Source organism: Acinonyx jubatus, chromosome A1 (assembly GCF_027475565.1).
Source record: "Acinonyx jubatus isolate Ajub_Pintada_27869175 chromosome A1, VMU_Ajub_asm_v1.0, whole genome shotgun sequence".
In the NCBI taxonomy this organism is placed as follows: Eukaryota; Metazoa; Chordata; class Mammalia; order Carnivora; family Felidae; genus Acinonyx; species Acinonyx jubatus.
Window position 1 is genome coordinate 14,170,389 of NC_069380.1, and position 13,295 is coordinate 14,183,683.

General features: G+C 36.3%; 1 protein-coding gene across 11 annotated transcripts in view; it reads left to right on the forward strand.

Moving 5' to 3' along the window:
- NBEA (neurobeachin) overlaps nucleotides 1–13,295 on the forward strand; it is a 676,718-nt gene that overhangs the window by 477,567 nt on the left and 185,856 nt on the right. The window lies entirely within an intron of this gene.

The following is a 13,295-nucleotide window of genomic DNA, read 5'->3' on the forward strand; positions in this document are numbered from 1 at the left end:
AACATAATCAGGACACTGAGTTTTGTACGCACTGGTAGAAAGCTTTAAAAAATGACTTCTCTGTGTGATCGAGAGACTGTTGTAACGTGAGTTCCTAGTGGGCTGGGTTTTAATATGTGAAATGAAGGCGAGATCATAGAGATGAGACCTAGTGGCAGATAACTGTTCCAAAAATTCTCAGGCTCGGGGTTTCTGGCTTGCCTATTGATGTGTAATTCAGGATATACCTCCCTTCCTAAGTGTCCGTAGTGGTGACCTGACAGACTTCTAATTTTATACGATTTCATGTGATTTGATTGAGGGAAAAATCAGTTACGATTGTAAAAGAAAACTAATCTGCAGTCATCCAGGGTGTTAAAATTTAAATGCCGTTTTGGAAAACTTTGAAAGAAAAATCGACATGTCCAAATTTTGGAACCTTGATACAGGAGGGGGGAATGGATTTATGTAGAACATGTTTTTGGTTTTGTTTTCTGGTGATACCAATTGTGTCCTTCATGTACAGGAAAGGAAATAAATACTACTTAGGGACTATGTAGTGGTTTTAAAACCCAGGCAGATTTTTAATGCCTACCTTTAATTTAGATGTCGTGTCTTTAAGATTAACAATATTTCCAGCCAAATCTTGTAACTCCTGGTAACAGGTTTGTAGGCACTTTCTTTCAGAGCCACTTTCAACAAGATCTTGTTCAGGGCTCCCACTTTTTACCTGAGCTTTTGATTTTTTCTTTTTTTTTTTTTTTTTTTTTGCACAGGTACAAGCATCACAAAGGCACCTATTATTTCCTTTCTCCTTATCCAAGAGTGATAGGTTCCAGATTTAGCTTAAAACAATATATTAGATTTGGGGCTCATGGCATCCATCTACTCTATTCCCCAGGAACCTTCCATTCCCTGGGGAGCAGGGACTGGGAACACGCGAACAGCCCCTCCCCACTTTGCAGGCTCTGCGGGTGAACGCATTGCTACCTTTTGGCAGTTGGAAGAGGAAGAAGAGGAGGCAAATCCGAACCGCAGAACCCGAGGCCAAGAAGGCGAAGATGCGCCTTGGTCTCAGGGGAAAAGCCGCCTCTGGCCCTCACCCAGCGTCTGTCCCCTCTCTCCCGCTGCTCCGCACTTCCAAGCCAGCCTCCTTTCCTCTCTCTGTTCCGTGGGGTTTTTTCTCCTGCGTGCGCGTTATTCTAAGCCTTACTCGGTGTCCTCGGCTTCTCCCCGTCCGCTCCAGGCTACGGCCTCTGCCCGCGCATCCCTCAGCCCCGCCGTCGCCCGGGCCCACGTGCGCCCGCAGCCTAGCCCCGCGCTTTCTCGTCGGCGGCCGCGGGCCCCTGCGCCCAGCGCTCTGTCCCTTGGGTGCGGACCAGAGTTGCTCGGCCAGGACCTCGTCCCTCGATTTGCTGAGCCACCTGCAAGTACCCCGGCCGCCGAGGACGTGCGGCCTGGGACGCGGAGGCCCCGGGGTCGTGTGGGGGGACCGTGGCGCGGCGGTCCGGGTGGGTCTAACGCGAGGGACGCGAGGGGCGCCCGGCCGGCCTCGCTGGAGCCAAGCGCGCAGGTGGCGCATCTTCGGGGCTCGCTGTGCGGCTTAATTGGGTTAAAGCGAAGCTAAACACCGAAGCACTTTGTGCAAACTAATTGGTGTAACCGGGGCCTTTTCACTAACGATTTGCACTTTGAAGAAGAAAAATGGATGGTGAGAAAAGGACTAAGAAAGTCGTTAGTCCTAGAATGTTCCAGGCAAGTGAAGTCATTCAGTTCCAAGGACGCCGGGACTGTGTTTTCCGAGCTGCTTCCCCCAGCACCCTTGACGCTGGGAGCTGACAGTGATTTACATAACACAGGATTCACCCACCCGCTGTTATCACTGTAGGTGAACTGGGCGCCCTAGAATAATACTCGAGCGCAAGTACTGCTTGTTGCTGCAACACAGTGATTTTCTATCACACTGAACACGTGAAATGAATTGCCTTCTGTAGCTGAATCCTTTCAGTGATCTCAGACACCTCTCATTGTTGAAGGGAAAATTAAACTATCCGAGGAGTGTGTTTTCTATCCCTTAATTTTTTTTTTGTTTTAAGGAAATGACCTATGGAGAAGAATTTACAATATATAGTATACATTTATGTAATTCAGCCGCGTTTTTGGAGGTAGTTTTGTAGGAGCAACTTAGTTATTTTATAAGATTTTTTTGTGAAATATCACTTGACCTATTGAACTAGTTATTTCAAATGATTATTTACTACTTGGGGATGGCTTGAAATCAATTTATTTACTTATGTGAGAAGTTATAAAACAACTCTAATGATTTCAGTCTTGTATTATTTTTTTTTTTTACTATAAATATAATCTTAGTAGTTAGTACTAGAGTAAAAGCTTGTGCGTGTCCAATGCTTTAGGATATAAATGCTGAATTGTTTTCAGTGCTTTGCTATGGAGTCATCTTTGACGTGAGCTAATAATAGAATGATAATTGAAGAAAACTGACCTAATTGAAGGAAAAAGGAAAAAAAGCCAAGAATCTCATGATTTAATGATAGTTTGAGATGCTTACATTTGAATGATATTTGGGATTTTAAGGTCTAACTGGCTTGACTTTTTCATTTCATTTACTTAGGTTACTAGGCAGCCTTGACTTAAAGTGTATCATTTAGGAAAAGAATCCAAAAAAGTCACCCACACACCATTATCATAAATTTTAGTGGTATTAATGAATACAAAACAATTAAATATTATGGTCCTTAACGTTTCAAAACATTCAAAATAACGATGGCAAAATAATTTTTCCTGAGGTCCTGTTTCCTAAGTAACTTATTCCCCCTTCTGTAATCCTACTTAATTTGTATGGCATACACAATGTAATGTGTAAATAGTCACCTTATTAGGTTTAAAGAAAAACTATTACCTTGAGAAATGCAGAAATGCAGGAATGCAAGGCTTCTGTGTTTAAAAAAACTAATTTAAATTTGAATTACATGTTCATGAATTTAAGCAATTGTGACCTTTCATCTGGAAAAATGTGTCTGTTAGAGAATATACATATACATGTTAAACGCTCACATAGATATTGTTTTGTGTTTTTTATATCTGCTGGCTGCTATTCTATTCGCAAGTATTCATGAACTTAAAGTTTTATTTTTTTAATATGTGCTTATTACACTGGGGAGATAAAAAGAATATGAAGTTGAGTTTATTAAATTATTTATCCCTACTGCTGGAGTGGCTTTGAAGGCTCATTGTATGCATCTGATTTCTACCTCCCCCCACTTCGTTTTTTAAATGCACCCAGGCTATTTCATCTGTTTCATTCTGCCAGACACAATATATTTCTTTTTTTACACTAGAGAAATTAAAGACAGATATTTGTGCAGGGTTTTCTCTATGTGTCACATTAAATAAAGTAAAATAGAGGCAGTTTTTCTGGTAATCTAATTTGATGGCATCTATACCTTTCTTCTTGTTGTGACTCCTCGTATAAGAACACTTGAAACAAAATAGCTTGAGAGCTTCAAAAGTTTCCATGATTTCTTAAAACAATTATTTCATATTTTAATATCAGGTTTATGAAACGGTGAAGCCGAGAATTGAGGTCACTGTTGGCACAATCTAGACCCTATTTTATGTCTTCAACCAGAGAGCATCCTGATAATTGAAGCTTTTTAAAAAAAATTATTTCCTTAATTCTTCACTTGAATGATCAAGGCTATGGCCTCACTTTTCCTCATCCCTCTAGTGCACATCAGCTAGTCAACATTTGTTGTGGGGTGTACTTTTCTTCCGTACAGTGTTGCTTAGTAAACTTGTTATTGGTGCTAATAAATGTTGAAAAGAAAGTAACTTTGAGATTAAAGATGGAAGTTAGAAGTGTACCTACTAGATTTGCGGATTTGCAGTCATTCTGGGTAATTCCAACCAAAGCCTTTCTCTGGGCAGAAAAAAGAAAATGGGAGGACTGGGTTATTCAGACAGTTGTCCATTTCCTCACTTCATTTGAATGTGTACATATTGGTGTAGGATGTTTTAAGTTGCATCTATGAACTGAAAAATTGGGGGGGTGGAGGGTTATCAACCAGAATATATTCTTATTGCTCAAAATAGAATGTGATCTCTTTACTCTTTCCAGAAATTTAAGGATATTGGGGTCAATCATTTATTTATTGAGTGTTATGTAGGAAGTGTTGATTACAATGTTCCAGTTCCTCATAGACCCTTCAGAAAGTCACTGTTAATCTTTATAATCTAGAAAATTCGAATTCATTTTGTTAGATTTCAGCCTCTATTTTTCCTTTGGATATTATAGGAATATTCTGGCAAGATAAATGGACTCACATGATTCTTTTCTTTACGAATATATGAAAACTAGGTATTCCTTAACCCATAATTCACGTGGATTTACTGACATTTGTGTATATGACCACAACCTTGGTACTCTTAGCACATTTGCGTTTTATTGCACTTAGAGAAAACAATGGAATCAAATGTGATTAGTGTCTTAATCTGTACATCTGTAGTGGGTCATCCAGGACTGCATAGCTCTCATTACTGTCCCATACTGTATGTGATTAAGCCACTGGAAATATTCAACATGACCTTGAGGCTAGAGTATGGTATAGAGATAATCAACATTCAGTGATTGCATGTCTAAAATAACCTTTTCTAGATCTAATTTAGCGTTTTGGAGCTTGCTTTTTCATGAACGAAGCAATTCCTCTAAAGCAGGATTTATTATTTTTTTAATGATTAGCAACAGGAGTAATAATTTAAGAGAATAATTACATTGAATAAAAAAACTATTATTTCTTATCATATATATTTTTTTATATAATAAATAAGTGCTTTATAGAAAATGAAGGAAATGAGTTTATGAATAGGAGTTTTCTTTATCGTTTTTTTTTTACACGTAGAGATTACGAACATCCGAGAATACACCACCTAAAGAATGATTTCATTTCCACCTATGTGTGATTATTTTCACTCTTCTAATAATACACATTTTAGTATACAAGTACGTATTATTTCTAAAAAGCCCAATTTTCCATGTTTGTCAAAAATATCAAGTCAGAAGTATTCATAAGTAGTTAATACTTTCTGGTCTACATGTTTATTCCTATTGTCTACACATCTAGATCAAATCAAAAGCATGAAGAGCACAGAGTTTGTAAGACATAGTCTTTCTAATAAGAAAATTTGAAACCAATGAAGTAGAAAGTATAGTTTTATTTGATTTTTATGTGAACTCTATTTTTTTATTATTGAAGCCAGGTTTACTGATGTGTATTTTGTGTACAGAACTATCCTTTTCTATGGTTTTTCCCCATGAATGTGCCATTCTGTGAATTTTAACAAATATATAGTCATATCATGCTGGCACCAACAGAATATTTCCATTGCCACAAGTTTCCTCATGCCCCTATTTTATTTTTTCATTCATAAATTCTGTGATTCATTTATAAGTATCTGGGTGTTTTACTTTTCTCTCAAAAAATCTTTAGATTGTAAATCTATTTTTATTCCTCTAGAAATTATTTATTTTTATCATGTTTCTAATTTAAGGCCAGTTTTAATCAGATCACACTGACGTAGAGGCAGAGTATGAAATGATACTTCAGAGAGATAAACAATAGGCTTACAATTTTTGTTTGACCTGAAGGTTGTTTGAATTTAATGTATATCACCTTTACGCTTGGTAAAAGATTCATTTTTCAAAGGAACTGCTAAGATTTCTTACGTTGGTATGAATGTACGTATTGGACTTATGAATATAGCTTATAGTTTGCACGTCAAAATATGTATTGAGAAACAGGGATTCCTTATGTAAGTTAGCAACATTTGAGGCATATTGGTAATGTCACTAGCTTTATGTCACTGGGGAAATAAATCTCTCGGCATTTAAATTACATTGTACATTATATTTCGGTAAATTAATCCTCCCTTTGAGTGGTGGGGGACAAGGCCAAGGAGTTTATTAGAGCTAATATTAATTAATATATATACATTCTTGAAACATATACCTCTAATCCTAATTTTATATAAATATACATTGTCATTGAAATTTAGATGGCTATAAAGACTCCAAGCAAAGAATTCTTAAATTATAGGAGAGCAGACATGTTCATTGACAACGATGCTCTTTGAAGTATTTTGCCTTTTTACAACTTGGAATAGTACATACAACTAATCTTCTGTTTCTTTCCCCAAGATATAAAATTATTTAAATGCTTTCTGTTTTATATTTTTATTTGGCAATTACAATACAAATTTTAATGTTATGCATGCTTACAGCCCTATTAAGAAAGAAGTTATTGCTTTCTTAATAATCTTAAGCCATTTTTAGAAAGTATACTCTTTTTTATGGTTTGCAAAATAGCCTGTGCATGCAGGCTGTGTACACACACACACACACACACACACACACACACACACACACAGACATCCCCAGTATTTCAGATAATAAAAGATTGAATTGGCCTGTATACATTTGTTTTAACCTGTTAAAAGGAAACAGCTACTAAATATAGGATTCTTGCCACCAGGATGTAATATCACACTGCAAGTTTATTCCATGATAACCTATACAGTTTTCAATAATACCTTAAGAGACTGAGGCTAAATAGACTTTTAAAATAATAATAACTGGAAGTTCTAACAGTATTTATCCAGACACATCCACTGTGGCAGTTTTGAATATCATAAGATTTTAATTGTGAATGAGAAGTTTAAACATTGCTAGCCATTCTGTCCATGTAAATACAAATATACTTAGCTCCATCACTCACATACCTAATATGTGTGTGTATCCATAAAAACACTTTCATATATTTAAAATTGTTTTCTGCTTTCTTGCAAAGACAATGGTTAAATTTTTTGTGCAACCTGAACCTGTATTTGATAAGCAAATTGCATAACTCTCTGGGGGGGGGAGAATTTTAGGGTTTTTTTTTTCTGGTTTTGGGGTTTTGCTTTTTGTTGTGTTTTTTTTTTCTTTTACTAGCAAATTCAGTTCTTCATTTGTTTTGCTCTCCACGCTGCATTAGCACAGTTTTCCCCTGTGTACATCTGCCAGTGTACAATTTAGCCACGGGCATCTGTAGACCTTGTGGTGATCAGTATTGCAGGCAAAAGCCATATGTGTTTAAATAAAAAAAAAATCTCTTTATTTCATTTGCTATTTTAACTGGATGGATAACTTTTGTGCCTCAAGACAGAAGAAGAAAAAATACAGAAATAATTAATTGCCTCTATTCTTGAGGCAGTTTCATTTCCCCTCCAATATGGAATGCTTGTCAGCTTTCCTGATAAATGACTGCATGTATTTGCATAGATTTTACATTAACACAAAAATTAGTTTTATTTGTGGAAAACTAGTTTACATAATAATATAAAACCTAGTGTTATTGATTATGTTTGCAAACATTGATGATTTTTTAAAGGGGTTGTAGCATACTTATTTTTCAAAGACCTGATCAACCTATTTTTTAACTTAAACTTTCTTTTGCTTTATACGGTTTTGCACGAACAAGACAAACATTCATAAAATGTTAGTTTTAGCAATTCTTTTCTGGCCATATGAACCACAACTGTTTCAGGCCCACAATTAGTAACCTTCAATTGGTAAGAAGATTCTGATTTTAAACTTGGGCCGAGGATTATTTTTAAATACTTATTACTGATTGTAGACACCGCGGACGGTTAGAGGATTGCATCTGTGTGAATGATTTTAATTTTCGTATTCATGTTCTCGAAAGGATGGGTCCTCTAATGGGTGTGTAGTCGAGCTCACTCCTGAGACGTTATGAACTGTTTACAACCAAATTTAAAATATCACTGAGAATTATTCTCTCCATCTTCATTCTGTTGCCTTGAGTGTACTTAATCGTTGATCACCCCGATCCAACCTTGAGAGAAACAGTGTGCCAGAGCTATTTGGGTACTGCAGACAATTCTCGCTCTCTAAGTGGCAGGCAGTGGATGTTTATTCATACGGCATCCGGCATCTTGTTGACTAGAGGCAACCTGCTAACTATGTGCTATCATCGTATTATCCATGTTACGGAAAATTCAAATATGTTCACTGCTGTTAGTTACATCACAAAGCTTTTTATAAAATATACTTGATCCTCAAGAAACCTCCTACACTTAATGGCAACCTAAACCAAGAGTCTCTCTGCCACTTCTTGATTCTGGGACACCCTGGGTGCCAGCTGTCACAGCTCAGCTAATGATGACAAATGCCCCTCTCTATGCAGATTGCAAAGCTTGCAGGCTGCTGTGAAAGGCGACCAGATTACCTTTCTTCAGATAGTAACTTAACCTTTTAAACTCATGTCAGAATGAAATTATCAGCTGTGATTTTCAATATCTGTATCTTTAAAAAACAAAAATCAGGACAAGATCAAATCGCAGACTCACTTTTTAAAAATTCTTCCAATTTTTGTATAATTTACATGGCTTTATCCGTGAAGGCCGTAATATTCTTAAATGAGAAACTCTAGGTAAAATATACTTTACAGCAGCATGAGAGTGTATATTTGAACTCCGCATATAACTCAGGTAGTGTGAATTACTGAGAGAATTATCAGTATTGTTTAGGCTACAAAATAGGCTGGTGGAATTTTGAGAGAAAAAATGTATTCTCTCCTTATCTTCACCTGAGTGGTAAAACGTCTGTACTCCTGCCGGGTGTATAGACCCAGCCTGTTCTGGATAAATTTTTATATCATTTCCCTAAAACTCTGTGGATTGTTCCAAAATGATTTAGAGAATAATTATTGTTAACGATTGTTTTCCCTATTTCCAAACTTGAGCTTCTGTTTTAGGTTTCTAATTTGTTGTATAGAAACTTGTTGTCATATTTTGATACATACACCTACATGGATTTTTCAAAACAGTAATGAACGCTGTTAACCATGATGTAATGCGGGGGGTTAAATTGCCTGTTAAATGAGATAATACAATTGCAACGTTCTTTTAGATTTACAAAAGACTTTTATATGCATTAATTCACTTGAAACTTAAAATACTTCTATGACTTGAGAGAAACGGGTGATATGGAAGGGGGACCAAGACTTCATGAGTATTTGATCACATTTAATCTTCACAACAAATATTAGTTCCCATTTACAGGGAGAGACTGAGGTTTAGAAAGGTTAAGTGTGTTACCGAGGGTCGCATAAGTAATTACAGAACGAGGTTTGTCTGCCTGCAGCTGCTTTTAGCACTGCAGCATCTAGACTTGTGTATCGCAGAGGCATATACGTTTGCATGGAGGCATGGGGCGTGCGTGTATGTCCTGTCTGTACCCAGAGATAATTTTCGGCAACTGCTACTAGGATAGATGTTATTCTGAAAAGAAACTACGAGGCTTGCATTTACATTACGAATATGATAGTTTGATGAGTTTTAAAGAGTAAGTTCTTTTTAGGAGGGCTTCAATTGAGTAAATAGTGAGGCACTTTTTATAAGTTTTTATTTTACGACAATGATGTGTTCATCTATTACATAGGGAGAAACTATTTAGTATCACATGTACTGTTAACTAGTTTCATTATAAAAGTTAAATTAATGGGATATACCTTTATGAAAATGATGAAGAGAAACAATTCAGCAATTAACTTGAATAAAACATCCATATACTTTTTTTATACCTATAATTTTACTCTGTGACATCAGTGGGTTATACAAGCCGCAATGTTGTACATCTTTCAGTTTAAGACACGTTGAAAACTCCCTTTTATCATGAACTTACATACAGTTGTTTCAATGAAAGCTGTTGGAATGCCGATTGTTTTCATTCCTTACCAAATTTTTATTTGGTACAGATACTACAGTATAGGGATTTTTATCAATGATACGTCTGTCCGTGTTGTAAATGTTCCATCTTTATATGTTTTAATTATAGAATTCTGTTTATAATTACTAACCGGTACTAATGCTTAGTAAGTTGTATTTCACTACGTATAAAAATTAGGTAGAATTTACAGTGACCATATTATAAGCTATATCATGCAATTAGTGCTGGGAGGAAGAAACTAATTCTACTCCAAAAGCCATATACTTTATACCAGAACTTTAGAGGAGAACATAAGGTAACCCTCCTCACTAACTGCCTGAGTTTTCTCTACAACATTACTAAGGAATAGTCATCCCGCCTCTACCTTTACCTCCACTAATGAGAAATCCATTACCTACTCAGATATACACTTACAGGCAGTTCTAATTGTTAGAAAGTTCTTTCCTCTTCTTCTTCTTCTTCTTCTTCTTCTTCTTCTTCTTCTTCTTCTTCTTTTTAAGTTTTATTTACATAATCTCTACACCCAATGTGAGGCTTGAATTCACGACCCCGAGATCAAGACTCACATGCTCTTCGGACTGAGCCAGCCAAGTGCCCCAGAAAGCTCTTCTTAATACTGAACCCAAATCTTTTCTCCTTAAATCTATCACCTTTTGGTGTCTTCTCTATAGCCTTATTCCTTTAACGGAAATAAGTCATTTAGGGGTGCCTGTGTGGCTCAGTCAGTTAAGCATCCCACTCTTGGTTTCAGCTCAGGGCATGATCTCACAATTCATGAGTTAGAGCCATGTGTTGGGCTCTCTGCTGACAGCTCGGAGCCTGCTTGGCACTTCCTTCTCCCTCTCTCTCTGCCCTCCCCAGCTTGCTCTCTCTCTCTCTCTCTCTCTCTTTCTCTCAAGAAAAAAAAAATTAGAAGAAAAGTATACAAAAAAGAAGTCCTTTAAATTCAGCATTTAAAATATCAAATTGAATATGCTCTCGCCTTCAGCCATTACACCAATAGCATATTTTAAGTCACCTCACCATTTAAGACCCATTCTCATACATCATTTTCTTCAAGTGTGTTGCCTAAATTTATTACCCCCAGAGTAGATTGGTGAATGTAGAGTGGAGAGGCCTCTGTTAAGTGAAACATGGTCATATTCACTTTATGGAGTACCTCCATAACCCTGTTGACAAATGTTCAGCTGGATGTCACCAAATATCACATTTGTTTAAACATATGATGGAGTCCTGAGCACATGACTGTTTTATTTATCCAACTCATTTTATCTTACCATTTTTAGCTGTTTTTCCATGACTTGACTTATCATGGTCAAGTTGTATATTATTATTTAGAATAAGAATTAACAGGCATAACAGTTCCTTCTTAAAAGTTATTATAGGCTGCATATAGAACGTTCATAGCAAAATCGAATTTTACTATAATGAATCTATTTTTGTTCAGCTAGGTATATATAGAGGCTAATCCACCTAAGATATATGGATAGATTAAATTCACTAAATATTCCAGAACCTTTGTGGAATTTTTTGCTAAACATTTGAAATCCTAATCCTAGTTTTTCATGGCTTTATCAAAATATGTAACAAATAAGCCCCATTTGGTATAAAGTGTACTTTATATATTTTGAAGTATTTATCAATTTTTCCTTGCCAACCACTTTTTGTCTGCAAATGGAATCTATAAGTTTCCCATATGCCTGAACAATGCAGAGAAAAACTAATAAATTTTTAATGTAAATGTGTTCATAGAGTGTTACAATGTTACTGGAATAATTTTCATATTGATCCACCAATATTTTGGGAATCATTTTTGATACTAATAGTTACTAAATAACTGAATATAAAGAGAGGCAAATGCTTTTTAAGACTGATATATTTAATAAGTTAATGTCAGTGTAAAAATAATTTTATTAAGCTAAAGTAGTTTCACCAATCAGGGCCTACTCCCATTATTTTCTTCAAAAGCAATGCCTAAATCTAAATAGATACAGTAACCCAGAGTGAATTGGTACAGTTAAAGAAACTTTCCTTAAGTAATGAATATATTACTGGAAAAACATACTCAGAAGATTAAGTAGTAAAAGGTAACCAATATTAAGTATTTCGATAAAATGTACTGTGGGTTGTAAAAAAAGAAAAAACTTTTTGTGTGATGTGTTATTTTAAAGCCTTAAACTTCTCTAAGTGTAAGCTCATGTTTTTATTTGCCACGGGTTTTTTTCCCCTATATGAGAGTATTTCATTAATATGTTCTTTACTATTGCTGTGTCATCTAGGCGGTAAGACACACGGAGAGCCTGCCTCAGATTTGGCTTTCCCGTGGTTTGTGTCTTAAATGGAGAGTAAGAAAGACCAGTGTTTTTTACAAAAGAAACATCCCATCTGCTTCATCTGGTGGCTTATGCAATAAGAGGTGTTATCACATGAATCTAAATGCACAGGCAGTTGTTTTATGAACTCTTTCTGCGCTTTGAGGAGTTTATAACTTGCCCACCCTTATTGTGTGTCGGTCCCAGCTGACCCAAGTGCATTTTGCTGAGCATATTTGGGGGATAATTAGACCTAATGAAGCCTGGTACACAGCTAATTCTCTAAATGATTTATTCTTCTGTTCTTGTCTGATTCCGAAGAATTCTCCAAATCATAATCTCCGCCACTAATTTTTGCTAGCACCTTGTTGGTAGAGCCACTCGATTTTTATGTTTGTCTGAACTAGCCTCTAATTCAAACACCTAATTTTATGTTTGTCTCAATTAGCATCTAATTATCAAAAATAAATCAGGTTTTTGAAATGCTGAGAAAAATGTTTCAGAGTAAAAGTTGGTAGTATTTGTTAGTCCCCAGAGTGTAGGGGACTGCCAGTTCCTCGCCATCTTCTGTTTCTGTTTGTATCTCAAAAAGTTTATGGCACCGGTGAGCAGATAAGGGGATAGCGGATAGCAAGTGGTAAGAACCTCTTTAAAAAAATGTACCACTGGGAAGTGAACCTGCAAGGAAAATAATTGAAGATCACTAATGGAAGATCCCTATTTTCTGAATTAGGTTTCCTAAGGAAATCAGAAGCTTTTTAAAAGTCCTTATGAATAACCTTCATGTTTCAAAACTGTTTCCTTACCAATGGCTTCCCAGCACTAGCGGTGTTGAGAATGACATTTCTCTGCATGCCCTCACCAAGTAGTCACTGATTCAGTGGCCTGTAACACTTTAAATCCTATCAACTTGCTTTCCTTTCCTGTTATAACTGTTTCAGTGAGTGGCACTTTTGTTGTGCAGGGTAAGATCTGGTAGCTTACGGAGGGCATACTAGAATGAGGACAGACACAATTGCCAGCACAAGAAGGCTGTAACTTAATTAAAGCCTTACGCTCAGTAAATAAGACACCGAAGTCTCTTCAGGTATGTGGGTTTTGTAGCTTATGTCCTATTCATTCTCCTGTTGCCTAGAAACTATAGCATAATTCATTGTTGAGTTATTACTTTTATCTAGTGATCCCAGTACGTACTTACA